General features: G+C 59.3%; 2 pseudogenes; both read right to left on the minus strand.

Annotated features, from left to right (window-relative positions):
* Positions 1-1395: 1395 nt before the first annotated feature.
* LOC123629114 lies at positions 1396-1487 on the minus strand (annotated as a pseudogene).
* A 5934-nt stretch (positions 1488-7421) lies between these two features.
* LOC123629115 lies at positions 7422-7513 on the minus strand (annotated as a pseudogene).
* Between the last annotated feature and the right edge of the window lie 3960 nt (positions 7514-11473).

Genomic DNA, 11473 nt, shown 5'->3' on the forward strand with positions numbered 1-11473 from the left:
GTGAAGAATGGCCTCTTCCCTCCTCTCCCCCCCCCCCGCAACTGTGCCTGGAGGTGTACCCTACGGCTACGGTCCTAAAAGAATGTATGACTACTTATAATAATGGAAGAAATGCGGTCTGATAGGTCTTTGTGCAGTGGGACACCTACCCGGCCAGGGCACTCACGGTGAATGGAGCTTGCAGGGCGGGCGGGAGGTTGCTCTGGGTGAGTCTGTGAGTTAGAGCGCCCCTCGTCCTGGGAAACGGGGTGCGGCCGGAAGGGCGGCCGCCCCCTCGCCCGTCACGCAACGCACGTTCGTGGGGAACCTCGTGCTAAACCATTCGTAGACGACCTGCTTCTGGGTCGGGGTTTCGTACGCAGCAGAGCAGCTCCCTGGCTGCGATCTACTGAAAGTCAGCCCTCGACACAAGGGTTTGTCCCGGCGGGCGGGTGCGCGCGCGCGCGCGTCCGGCCGGCCGGCGGCGGCCCCTCGGGGCGCGGGTCTCCCCGGGTCCGTCGGTCACCGCCTCCTCGGCCCCTCCCGTCGCTCCGGCCCTCCGCGCTGCCTCGGCCCCTCCCGCGCCAGGGCTAAGGCGGGGCGGGGGGGGGGTGCGCGCGCGGGCACGCGGTGTGTCGGTCGGGGGCGCCGGGGAAGGTGGAGGGGGCGGCCCTCCCCTCCCCTCCCCTCCAGGCCGCGCCCGGAGTCACGCCTCGGGGTGGACCCCGACCCCCACCACGCGGCCTCCTCCCCGCGCGACCCGCCGGGGCTCGTCCTCCGGGCTGGGACCGGGGTTCCCGGGAGGAGCGCGATGGTCGGTGGGTGGGGGAGACGGGGCGACCGAGGCGCCGGCGGGGGAGGGGCCGCGCCGGTCTGGCCGCCGCGGCCCTCTCCGTCGCCGCGGGGGCGGAAGGGGTGGCCCTCCGGTCGGGGGACCGGCCGGTCCCCCCCGCCCTTCTTTCCCCGAGAGTCGGGGTCGACCAGGAGGCCGGCGGGCCCCCGTGAGGGTAGGACGGCGGGGACCCGCTGTCTCCGCGCTCGCGCCCCCGCCGGCGCCGCGCGCGGACGCCGCGGTACGCGGGGTCGACCAGATGTCCCCGTCACACTCAGTCTCGGCGGGACCGCGGCCGGGGCCGGGCTCCTCGACGCTATGCCAGCGGTCACCGCCAGAGGGCTCCGTCCTCGCGGACTTCTCCACTCTTTTCTTTTCGTCTCCCTCCTCCCGCCCCGTCCCCGCCCCCCCCCTCCCCCCCCCCCCGCTAGCTCGCTCGCTCGCTCCTTCTTCCTTGCTTCGCTTCCAACCCCCCCCCCTGCCCCCTGTTTTCCTCCGCACGCGCGCAGTTATCAGGCTCACGAACTCTCCCGGGGACCTGGCGTGACTTTCATCGCAAACCGCCCCCCCCAATCATGGTTTCACGTCACGCGGGGGATGTGCCGACACAGCAGGAGGCACACCTCACACGTGCGTGTGAACACGCAATCACCACGTTTATGAACTGGAAAGGGATCTGTCGGGTGTGACTTTGCGATCACTTCCCCTCCCTCCACCCCCCGCTGAGAATGAGTTTCCCCGGCCTCCTGTGGCCGCCTGGTAATCGCCTGCAGACGCCGTGGCCCGGGTCCGCCACAGGTTGCCCTCGGCTTCCCTTCGCGCAGTGCCCTGGGGTCCACCAGATGTCTCTGGCCAATTGGGGCCGTAGTGTGCCCTTGACGGTGTGGTCACTAGGTGTCGCTCCGCGCTCAGTATTCTTCCTTCTCGCTGTGACTTTGGTCTCTTTTGTTCAAAACTTCTTTCTTCCTTCCTCTTTTTCCCTGTTTCCATTCTCCCTTTTTCATCTCTTTCTCTCTTTTTGTTGCTTTTTTCGCGGCACATGGGTGATGTGTGTGTGTGTGGGTGGGTGTGTGTGTGTGAGAAACGCGGCGTGAGGGAGAAGACACATCTCACACGTGCACGGGAACACCCGATCGTCACGCTTCAGAGTACCGACCGATGGATCTGGTACCGAATTTTTAATAGTTTTCTTCTCTCTCTCTCTCTCTCTCTCTCCCTCCCTCTCTCTGTCTCTCTCTCTCCCCCCCTCCCTCCCTCTCTCTCCCTCTCTCTCTCCCCCGTGTCTCTCTCCCCCCCTCCCCCTCGCCCTCTTCTTCTCCCTCTCCCTCTCTCTCTCTCTCCCCCTCTCCCTCTCCTCCTCCTTCTCTTCCCTCCCTCCCTCCCTCTCTCTCTCTCTCCCCCTCTCCCTCTCCTCCTCCTACTCTTCCCTCCCTCCCTTTCTGTCTCTGTCACTCTCGCCCTGTCTCCTTCTCTCCCTCTGTCTCTCTCTCTCTCTTTCTTTTCTTTCTCTTTCTTCTTTTCTTTCTCACAGGGTCTCGTTCTGTTGCCCTCGCTAGAGTGGCGTGGCGTCAGTCTAGCTCACGGCAACCTCAAACTCCTCGACTTAAGCGATCCTTCTGCCTCAGCCTCCCGAATACCTGGGAATACCGGCACGTGCCACCGTGCCCGGCTAAGGTTGTTTATATCTATTTTTAATTTTCCAGATAATTTATTTCTCTCTCTTTGTAGGGACGGGGAGGGGCGGGGCGGGGCGGCGGCGGTGTCTCGCTCTTGCTGAGGCTGGTCTCCAACTCCTGACCTTGAGCGATCCTGCCGCCACGGCCTCCCAGAGTGCTAGGATTACAGGCGGGAGCCACTGCGCCCGGCCGTTTTTTCTATTTTCTATTTTTTTTTCTTTTAATTAGTTAAGACTGACGGTGAGCACTGCTTGCCTGTGTTACTCCCTAGAGCTGACGGGTGAAGTCCCCAGCCTGTATCCCGGGGGGCCGTATGTCTCTTTATTACAAAAACATCGCTTTGACTTTACCCCCTGCGACGCCCCCGCCCCCACCCCCACCCCCACCCCCGACCCACAACCAGGGACAACGGTGTGTACGTCCTCATCGACACATTATTTATGGCATTGGGGGAGGGGGCAGCAAAGGAAATACTGGTCCTGTAGAAGAAACATTCCCTCGCTCCACCGGTGGCTCCAGTATGAACTTTATGTCCCAGAACTTGATTCTGCTCTCCCTTTTAGTAGTAGGACGGTGACCACTGCACCGGCACCGGCACCCCCCACACCAGCAGCCCCCCCGCCCCCCTACCCCCACACCGCCACCACCACGACCACCACCATAATTTTTCTATACCTTGTTCGATTGGGGGATTTCTTTTTTGTTGTTGTTGAGGCAGAGACTCCCTCTGTTGCCCGGGCTAGACTGAGTGCCGTGGTGGCAGCCTAGCTCACCGCAACCTCAAACTCCTGGGCTTCAGCGATCCTACTGCCTCAGTCTCCCGAGTATCTGGGACTACAGGCATGCGCCAGCATGCCCGACTAATTTTATGTGTGTGTGTGTTTGTGTGTGTGTGTGTGTGTGTGTGTGTGTGTGTGTGCGTGCGTCTGTGTGTGTGTCGGTGTACATGCATATACCGGAACGTGGCCCGACTGCAGTGACACCAGCTATGTTAAGTCGTTCTCTGGGTAGGGAAAGAACTTAACCGGATAGGCCCCATCGATCGCTTGTCTGTTCTGATAGTTTCGTGGCAGCCGTTTCTTGCCCCTTTCTTTTCTCTCTCTGTCTCTCTCCCCCGCCCCCACCCCCACCCCCCAATTCTTTCTAAGAAGACATTTAGGATGTCAGATTCTGGCCACGTGTCCCCCTGGGCACAGGGGGCCAGCAAAGACAAAGGTCTTTGGTGCCAAGTGTTCATTCCACGGTGACAGATATTGCCACGCTTCTACTGTCCGGGCCTTGAGATCGTCAGTGGGTCAACTGTGAAACTCCCTGTACTCGACTTCCCTCTCGGGTAGGTCCCCGTCCCAACCCGCCGGCTCCTAGCACACACCCAGTGTCACTCTCTCCTCTCGGGATAAAGTTCCAGATGATCCGATCCGCTCCAAGGAGGAAGGGGAGCTGACCGGGCCGCCCACTGTGCGCCCCACCCCCACCCCTCCCCACCCCCGTCATAGGGTCCCTTCTTTTCAGGCTGACACTGGCACCGGTTGTCGGGTGTCACCTAGCGGCCACTCTGATCAGCCATCGTGATCGCGGAAAGCCAGGTGACGTTGGGAGTTTAAGAGCTGACTCCCCGGGGCGGGGTGGGGGCTGGAGGGCGGGGCGTGGTTCGGATCAGCGGCGGGGAGTAGAGCACGACCGGTCCCACTCCCTTCTTCCTGGGCCCGCAGCTCTGGGCCCCGCCCGAGGCAGCCCTCGCCTCTGGCGGCTCTCCGCCCACCCGCCCTGTTGTCTGCGGGAGGGGCCCCTCCTCCCGCTCCCTGCCTCCTCCCGGGACCATAGGCCTGTGCCCCTAGGTTTTTTTTTTTTTTTACCCTTGTGTTTGTCTGTGTTTTATCTTGTTTTGTAGGCTTACTGAATATCATCTCGGATAAAAATTTAAATCACAGAATGCCTCATATTATATAACAAGACGTAGCGTTTTATCCTACGCCGAGAACGATGCGTTTTTCTCTTCGGGTCCATTTTCCTGTCCTGGAAGAAATACGAAGTTGCCCGTGATCCTTCCCCCATCATCTTCCAGTTTCCTCGACTCGGAAACACTGTGAACACGACGTATTCGATCGTATAATCTCTGCGTGTGCACGTGGGCGCCCATACCTATTTCTTTTCGGCACCGGGCTCATATCTTTTGGCACCTAGGGGGGAAAAAAGAAGAAACCAAAAAGGGACAGAAAGATGTTCTGTCCTTTTACGCTCTCCTCCCCCAACCCCCCCAACTTCTGGGAACTCGTAGTCTGGCCTATGTCCCCACGGCAGGTTAAATCTTTTCTTAAAACTCCCAAGGGGTCCCCTGCCCCCCAGGTGGGTGGCCGGCAGAGTTCACAGGCTTTGCTTTTGGCAGAGCCTGGACCATTGAAATCATTAACCTCAATCATTGCTAAAGCTGAGAACCACACGCTCCCCCCACCCATCCCTACCCACCCCCATCCCCCGCCTCCCGCGCCCTTTAAAAGCTCTCTATTTCTGCCTAGCCCTCTGTTCGGGAAGTTTGGGGGTTTGAGATGGGAAGGTCTACCTGATTTCCTCCTTTACCGGCCAAATAGACTCCCTCTTTCCTTCCTCCTCACACAGCTTGTCCTCGCTATTTGCCTCGTGGGCAAGCGGCCGAGTTTTCGGTAACACCGAGACTTCTAAGCTGTGTCGTCGGTCTTCTTTTCTTTTTACTTTCTTTCCTCTTTTCTTTTTCTGTCTTTTTTTTTTTTTTTTTTTTTTTTTTTGAGACAGGATTCCTTTCACTCTGTCCTCTCCCAGCCAGGCCGCCTTGGCCTGATTGTAGCTCACGGCAAGCTCCAAATCCAGGGCTTAAGTGATCCTCTCTGCCTCAGCCTTGTGAGCAGTTGGGACTATAGGCAGATGCTGCCACACCAGGCATAATTTTTCTTTTTTTATATTTTGTTGGTAGAGACGAGGTCTCATCGTGTTACCCAGGCTGGTCTCCGGCTGCTGGGCTCAAGTCATGCTCCCGTCTCTGCCTCCCAAGTTGCTGGGGTCACAGGCATGAGCCACCGTGGCCAGCCAGGTTATTGAAAGGCGATCACTTTGCTATCCTGATACGAAACCCCAAATGTGCGAGTGTAAGGCACCAGACGGAGGGAGTCCCCGCACCACATTGTCACGGCCGTTGAGGGTGGCTCACGAAAAAGCTGGGATGGGGGTACACGGGAGTGATCAAGGGGATATATTCTAGTGGGATAGCGGAAATATAGAATGTCCTGAAAAACACCAAGTGTCAGAATGCCACAGCAGTCAGTGGCTCACAAGCTTCCGTTCCATTGTGTCATGGTAGGCGGCTTACTTTTCTCCTCCTCCCTCGGGATGAGTAAAGCCTGACATAGAAAATGTCTAGGTCTCATCCAAATCCGTCAAGACGATGGAAGGGGGAACTGGGAGAGGAATAAAGAAAAAACCAGGAAGAAGCAAATCCAGGGAGAAGGGGGACGAGGAGGAGCAGGAGGAAACTGCCTCCCCTGCCCCGGTGCTACCCAACGATACGTGAAGAATGGCCTCTTCCCTCCTCTCCCCCCCCCCCCCGCAACTGTGCCTGGAGGTGTACCCTACGGCTACGGTCCTAAAAGAATGTATGACTACTTATAATAATGGAAGAAATGCGGTCTGATAGGTCTTTGTGCAGTGGGACACCTACCCGGCCAGGGCACTCACGGTGAATGGAGCTTGCAGGGCGGGCGGGAGGTTGCTCTGGGTGAGTCTGTGAGTTAGAGCGCCCCTCGTCCTGGGAAACGGGGTGCGGCCGGAAGGGCGGCCGCCCCCTCGCCCGTCACGCAACGCACGTTCGTGGGGAACCTGGTGCTAAACCATTCGTAGACGACCTGCTTCTGGGTCGGGGTTTCGTACGCAGCAGAGCAGCTCCCTGGCTGCGATCTACTGAAAGTCAGCCCTCGACACAAGGGTTTGTCCCGGCGGGCGGGTGCGCGCGCGCGCGCGTCCGGCCGGCCGGCGGCGGCCCCTCGGGGCGCGGGTCTCCCCGGGTCCGTCGGTCACCGCCTCCTCGGCCCCTCCCGTCGCTCCGGCCCTCCGCGCTGCCTCGGCCCCTCCCGCGCCAGGGCTAAGGCGGGGCGGGGGGGGGGGTGCGCGCGCGGGCACGCGGTGTGTCGGTCGGGGGCGCCGGGGAAGGTGGAGGGGGCGGCCCTCCCCTCCCCTCCCCTCCAGGCCGCGCCCGGAGTCACGCCTCGGGGTGGACCCCGACCCCCACCACGCGGCCTCCTCCCCGCGCGACCCGCCGGGGCTCGTCCTCCGGGCTGGGACCGGGGTTCCCGGGAGGAGCGCGATGGTCGGTGGGTGGGGGAGACGGGGCGACCGAGGCGCCGGCGGGGGAGGGGCCGCGCCGGTCTGGCCGCCGCGGCCCTCTCCGTCGCCGCGGGGGCGGAAGGGGTGGCCCTCCGGTCGGGGGACCGGCCGGTCCCCCCCGCCCTTCTTTCCCCGAGAGTCGGGGTCGACCAGGAGGCCGGCGGGCCCCCGTGAGGGTAGGACGGCGGGGACCCGCTGTCTCCGCGCTCGCGCCCCCGCCGGCGCCGCGCGCGGACGCCGCGGTACGCGGGGTCGACCAGATGTCCCCGTCACACTCAGTCTCGGCGGGACCGCGGCCGGGGCCGGGCTCCTCGACGCTATGCCAGCGGTCACCGCCAGAGGGCTCCGTCCTCGCGGACTTCTCCACTCTTTTCTTTTCGTCTCCCTCCTCCCGCCCCGTCCCCGCCCCCCCCTCCCCCCCCCCCCGCTAGCTCGCTCGCTCGCTCCTTCTTCCTTGCTTCGCTTCCAACCCCCCCCCCTGCCCCCTGTTTTCCTCCGCACGCGCGCAGTTATCAGGCTCACGAACTCTCCCGGGGACCTGGCGTGACTTTCATCGCAAACCGCCCCCCCCAATCATGGTTTCACGTCACGCGGGGGATGTGCCGACACAGCAGGAGGCACACCTCACACGTGCGTGTGAACACGCAATCACCACGTTTATGAACTGGAAAGGGATCTGTCGGGTGTGACTTTGCGATCACTTCCCCTCCCTCCACCCCCCGCTGAGAATGAGTTTCCCCGGCCTCCTGTGGCCGCCTGGTAATCGCCTGCAGACGCCGTGGCCCGGGTCCGCCACAGGTTGCCCTCGGCTTCCCTTCGCGCAGTGCCCTGGGGTCCACCAGATGTCTCTGGCCAATTGGGGCCGTAGTGTGCCCTTGACGGTGTGGTCACTAGGTGTCGCTCCGCGCTCAGTATTCTTCCTTCTCGCTGTGACTTTGGTCTCTTTTGTTCAAAACTTCTTTCTTCCTTCCTCTTTTTCCCTGTTTCCATTCTCCCTTTTTCATCTCTTTCTCTCTTTTTGTTGCTTTTTTCGCGGCACATGGGTGATGTGTGTGTGTGTGGGTGGGTGTGTGTGTGTGAGAAACGCGGCGTGAGGGAGAAGACACATCTCACACGTGCACGGGAACACCCGATCGTCACGCTTCAGAGTACCGACCGATGGATCTGGTACCGAATTTTTAATAGTTTTCTTCTCTCTCTCTCTCTCTCTCTCTCCCTCCCTCTCTCTGTCTCTCTCTCTCCCCCCCCTCCCTCCCTCTCTCTCCCTCTCTCTCTCCCCCGTGTCTCTCTCCCCCCTCCCCCTCGCCCTCTTCTTCTCCCTCTCCCTCTCTCTCTCTCTCCCCCTCTCCCTCTCCTCCTCCTTCTCTTCCCTCCCTCCCTCCCTCTCTCTCTCTCTCCCCCTCTCCCTCTCCTCCTCCTACTCTTCCCTCCCTCCCTTTCTGTCTCTGTCACTCTCGCCCTGTCTCCTTCTCTCCCTCTGTCTCTCTCTCTCTCTTTCTTTTCTTTCTCTTTCTTCTTTTCTTTCTCACAGGGTCTCGTTCTGTTGCCCTCGCTAGAGTGGCGTGGCGTCAGTCTAGCTCACGGCAACCTCAAACTCCTCGACTTAAGCGATCCTTCTGCCTCAGCCTCCCGAATACCTGGGAATACCGGCACGTGCCACCGTGCCCGGCTAAGGTTGTTTATATCTATTTTTAATTTTCCAGATAATTTATTTCTCTCTCTTTGTAGGGACGGGGAGGGGCGGGGCGGGGCGGCGGCGGTGTCTCGCTCTTGCTGAGGCTGGTCTCCAACTCCTGACCTTGAGCGATCCTGCCGCCACGGCCTCCCAGAGTGCTAGGATTACAGGCGGGAGCCACTGCGCCCGGCCGTTTTTTCTATTTTCTATTTTTTTTTTTTTTAATTAGTTAAGACTGACGGTGAGCACTGCTTGCCTGTGTTACTCCCTAGAGCTGACGGGTGAAGTCCCCAGCCTGTATCCCGGGGGGCCGTATGTCTCTTTATTACAAAAACATCGCTTTGACTTTACCCCCTGCGACGCCCCCGCCCCCACCCCCACCCCCACCCCCGACCCACAACCAGGGACAACGGTGTGTACGTCCTCATCGACACATTATTTATGGCATTGGGGGAGGGGGCAGCAAAGGAAATACTGGTCCTGTAGAAGAAACATTCCCTCGCTCCACCGGTGGCTCCAGTATGAACTTTATGTCCCAGAACTTGATTCTGCTCTCCCTTTTAGTAGTAGGACGGTGACCACTGCACCGGCACCGGCACCCCCCACACCAGCAGCCCCCCCGCCCCCCTACCCCCACACCGCCACCACCACGACCACCACCATAATTTTTCTATACCTTGTTCGATTGGGGGATTTCTTTTTTGTTGTTGTTGAGGCAGAGACTCCCTCTGTTGCCCGGGCTAGACTGAGTGCCGTGGTGGCAGCCTAGCTCACCGCAACCTCAAACTCCTGGGCTTCAGCGATCCTACTGCCTCAGTCTCCCGAGTATCTGGGACTACAGGCATGCGCCAGCATGCCCGACTAATTTTATGTGTGTGTGTGTTTGTGTGTGTGTGTGTGTGTGTGTGTGTGTGTGTGTGCGTGCGTCTGTGTGTGTGTCGGTGTACATGCATATACCGGAACGTGGCCCGACTGCAGTGACACCAGCTATGTTAAGTCGTTCTCTGGGTAGGGAAAGAACTTAACCGGATAGGCCCCATCGATCGCTTGTCTGTTCTGATAGTTTCGTGGCAGCCGTTTCTTGCCCCTTTCTTTTCTCTCTCTGTCTCTCTCCCCCGCCCCCACCCCCACCCCCCAATTCTTTCTAAGAAGACATTTAGGATGTCAGATTCTGGCCACGTGTCCCCCTGGGCACAGGGGGCCAGCAAAGACAAAGGTCTTTGGTGCCAAGTGTTCATTCCACGGTGACAGATATTGCCACGCTTCTACTGTCCGGGCCTTGAGATCGTCAGTGGGTCAACTGTGAAACTCCCTGTACTCGACTTCCCTCTCGGGTAGGTCCCCGTCCCAACCCGCCGGCTCCTAGCACACACCCAGTGTCACTCTCTCCTCTCGGGATAAAGTTCCAGATGATCCGATCCGCTCCAAGGAGGAAGGGGAGCTGACCGGGCCGCCCACTGTGCGCCCCACCCCCACCCCTCCCCACCCCCGTCATAGGGTCCCTTCTTTTCAGGCTGACACTGGCACCGGTTGTCGGGTGTCACCTAGCGGCCACTCTGATCAGCCATCGTGATCGCGGAAAGCCAGGTGACGTTGGGAGTTTAAGAGCTGACTCCCCGGGGCGGGGTGGGGGCTGGAGGGCGGGGCGTGGTTCGGATCAGCGGCGGGGAGTAGAGCACGACCGGTCCCACTCCCTTCTTCCTGGGCCCGCAGCTCTGGGCCCCGCCCGAGGCAGCCCTCGCCTCTGGCGGCTCTCCGCCCACCCGCCCTGTTGTCTGCGGGAGGCGCCCCTCCTCCCGCTCCCTGCCTCCTCCCGGGACCATAGGCCTGTGCCCCTAGGTTTTTTTCTTTTTTTTTCACCCTTGTGTTCGTCTCTCTTTTATCTTGTTTTGTAGGCTTACTGAATATCATCTCGGATAAAAATTTAAATCACAGAATGCCTCATATTATATAACAAGACGTAGCGTTTTATCCTACGCCGAGAACGATGCGTTTTTCTCTTCGGGTCCATTTTCCTGTCCTGGAAGAAATACGAAGTTGCCCGTGATCCTTCCCCCATCATCTTCCAGTTTCCTCGACTCGGAAACACTGTGAACACGACGTATTCGATCGTATATCTCTGCGTGTGCACGTGGGCGCCCATACCTATTTCTTTTCGGCACCGGGCTCATATCTTTTGGCACCTAGGGGGGAAAAAAGAAGAAACCAAAAAGGGACAGAAAGATGTTCTGTCCTTTTACGCTCTCCTCCCCCAACCCCCCCAACTTTTGGGAACTCGTAGTCTGGCCTATGTCCCCACGGCAGGTTAAATCTTTTCTTAAAACTCCCAAGTGGTCCCCTGCCCCCCAGGTGGGTGGCCGGCAGAGTTCACAGGCTTTGCTTTTGGCAGAGCCTGGACCATTGAAATCATTAACCTCAATCATTGCTAAAGCTGAGAACCACACGCTCCCCCCACCCATCCCTACCCACCCCCATCCCCCGCCTCCCGCGCCCTTTAAAAGCTCTCTATTTCTGCCTAGCCCTCTGTTCGGGAAGTTTGGGGGTTTGAGATGGGAAGGTCTACCTGATTTCCTCCTTTACCGGCCAAATAGACTCCCTCTTTCCTTCCTCCTCACACAGCTTGTCCTCGCTATTTGCCTCGTGGGCAAGCGGCCGAGTTTTCGGTAACACCGAGACTTCTAAGCTGTGTCGTCGGTCTTCTTTTCTTTTTACTTTCTTTCCTCTTTTCTTTTTCTGTCTTTTTTTTTTTTTTTTTTTTTTTGAGACAGGATTCCTTTCACTCTGTCCTCTCCCAGCCAGGCCGCCTTGGCCTGATTGTAGCTCACGGCAAGCTCCAAATCCAGGGCTTAAGTGATCCTCTCTGCCTCAGCCTTGTGAGCAGTTGGGACTATAGGCAGATGCTGCCACACCAGGCATAATTTTTCTTTTTTTATATTTTGTTGGTAGAGACGAGGTCTCATC

The sequence above is a fragment of the Lemur catta genome, chromosome Y (assembly GCF_020740605.2).
Source record: "Lemur catta isolate mLemCat1 chromosome Y, mLemCat1.pri, whole genome shotgun sequence".
NCBI lineage: Eukaryota > Metazoa > Chordata > Mammalia > Primates > Lemuridae > Lemur > Lemur catta.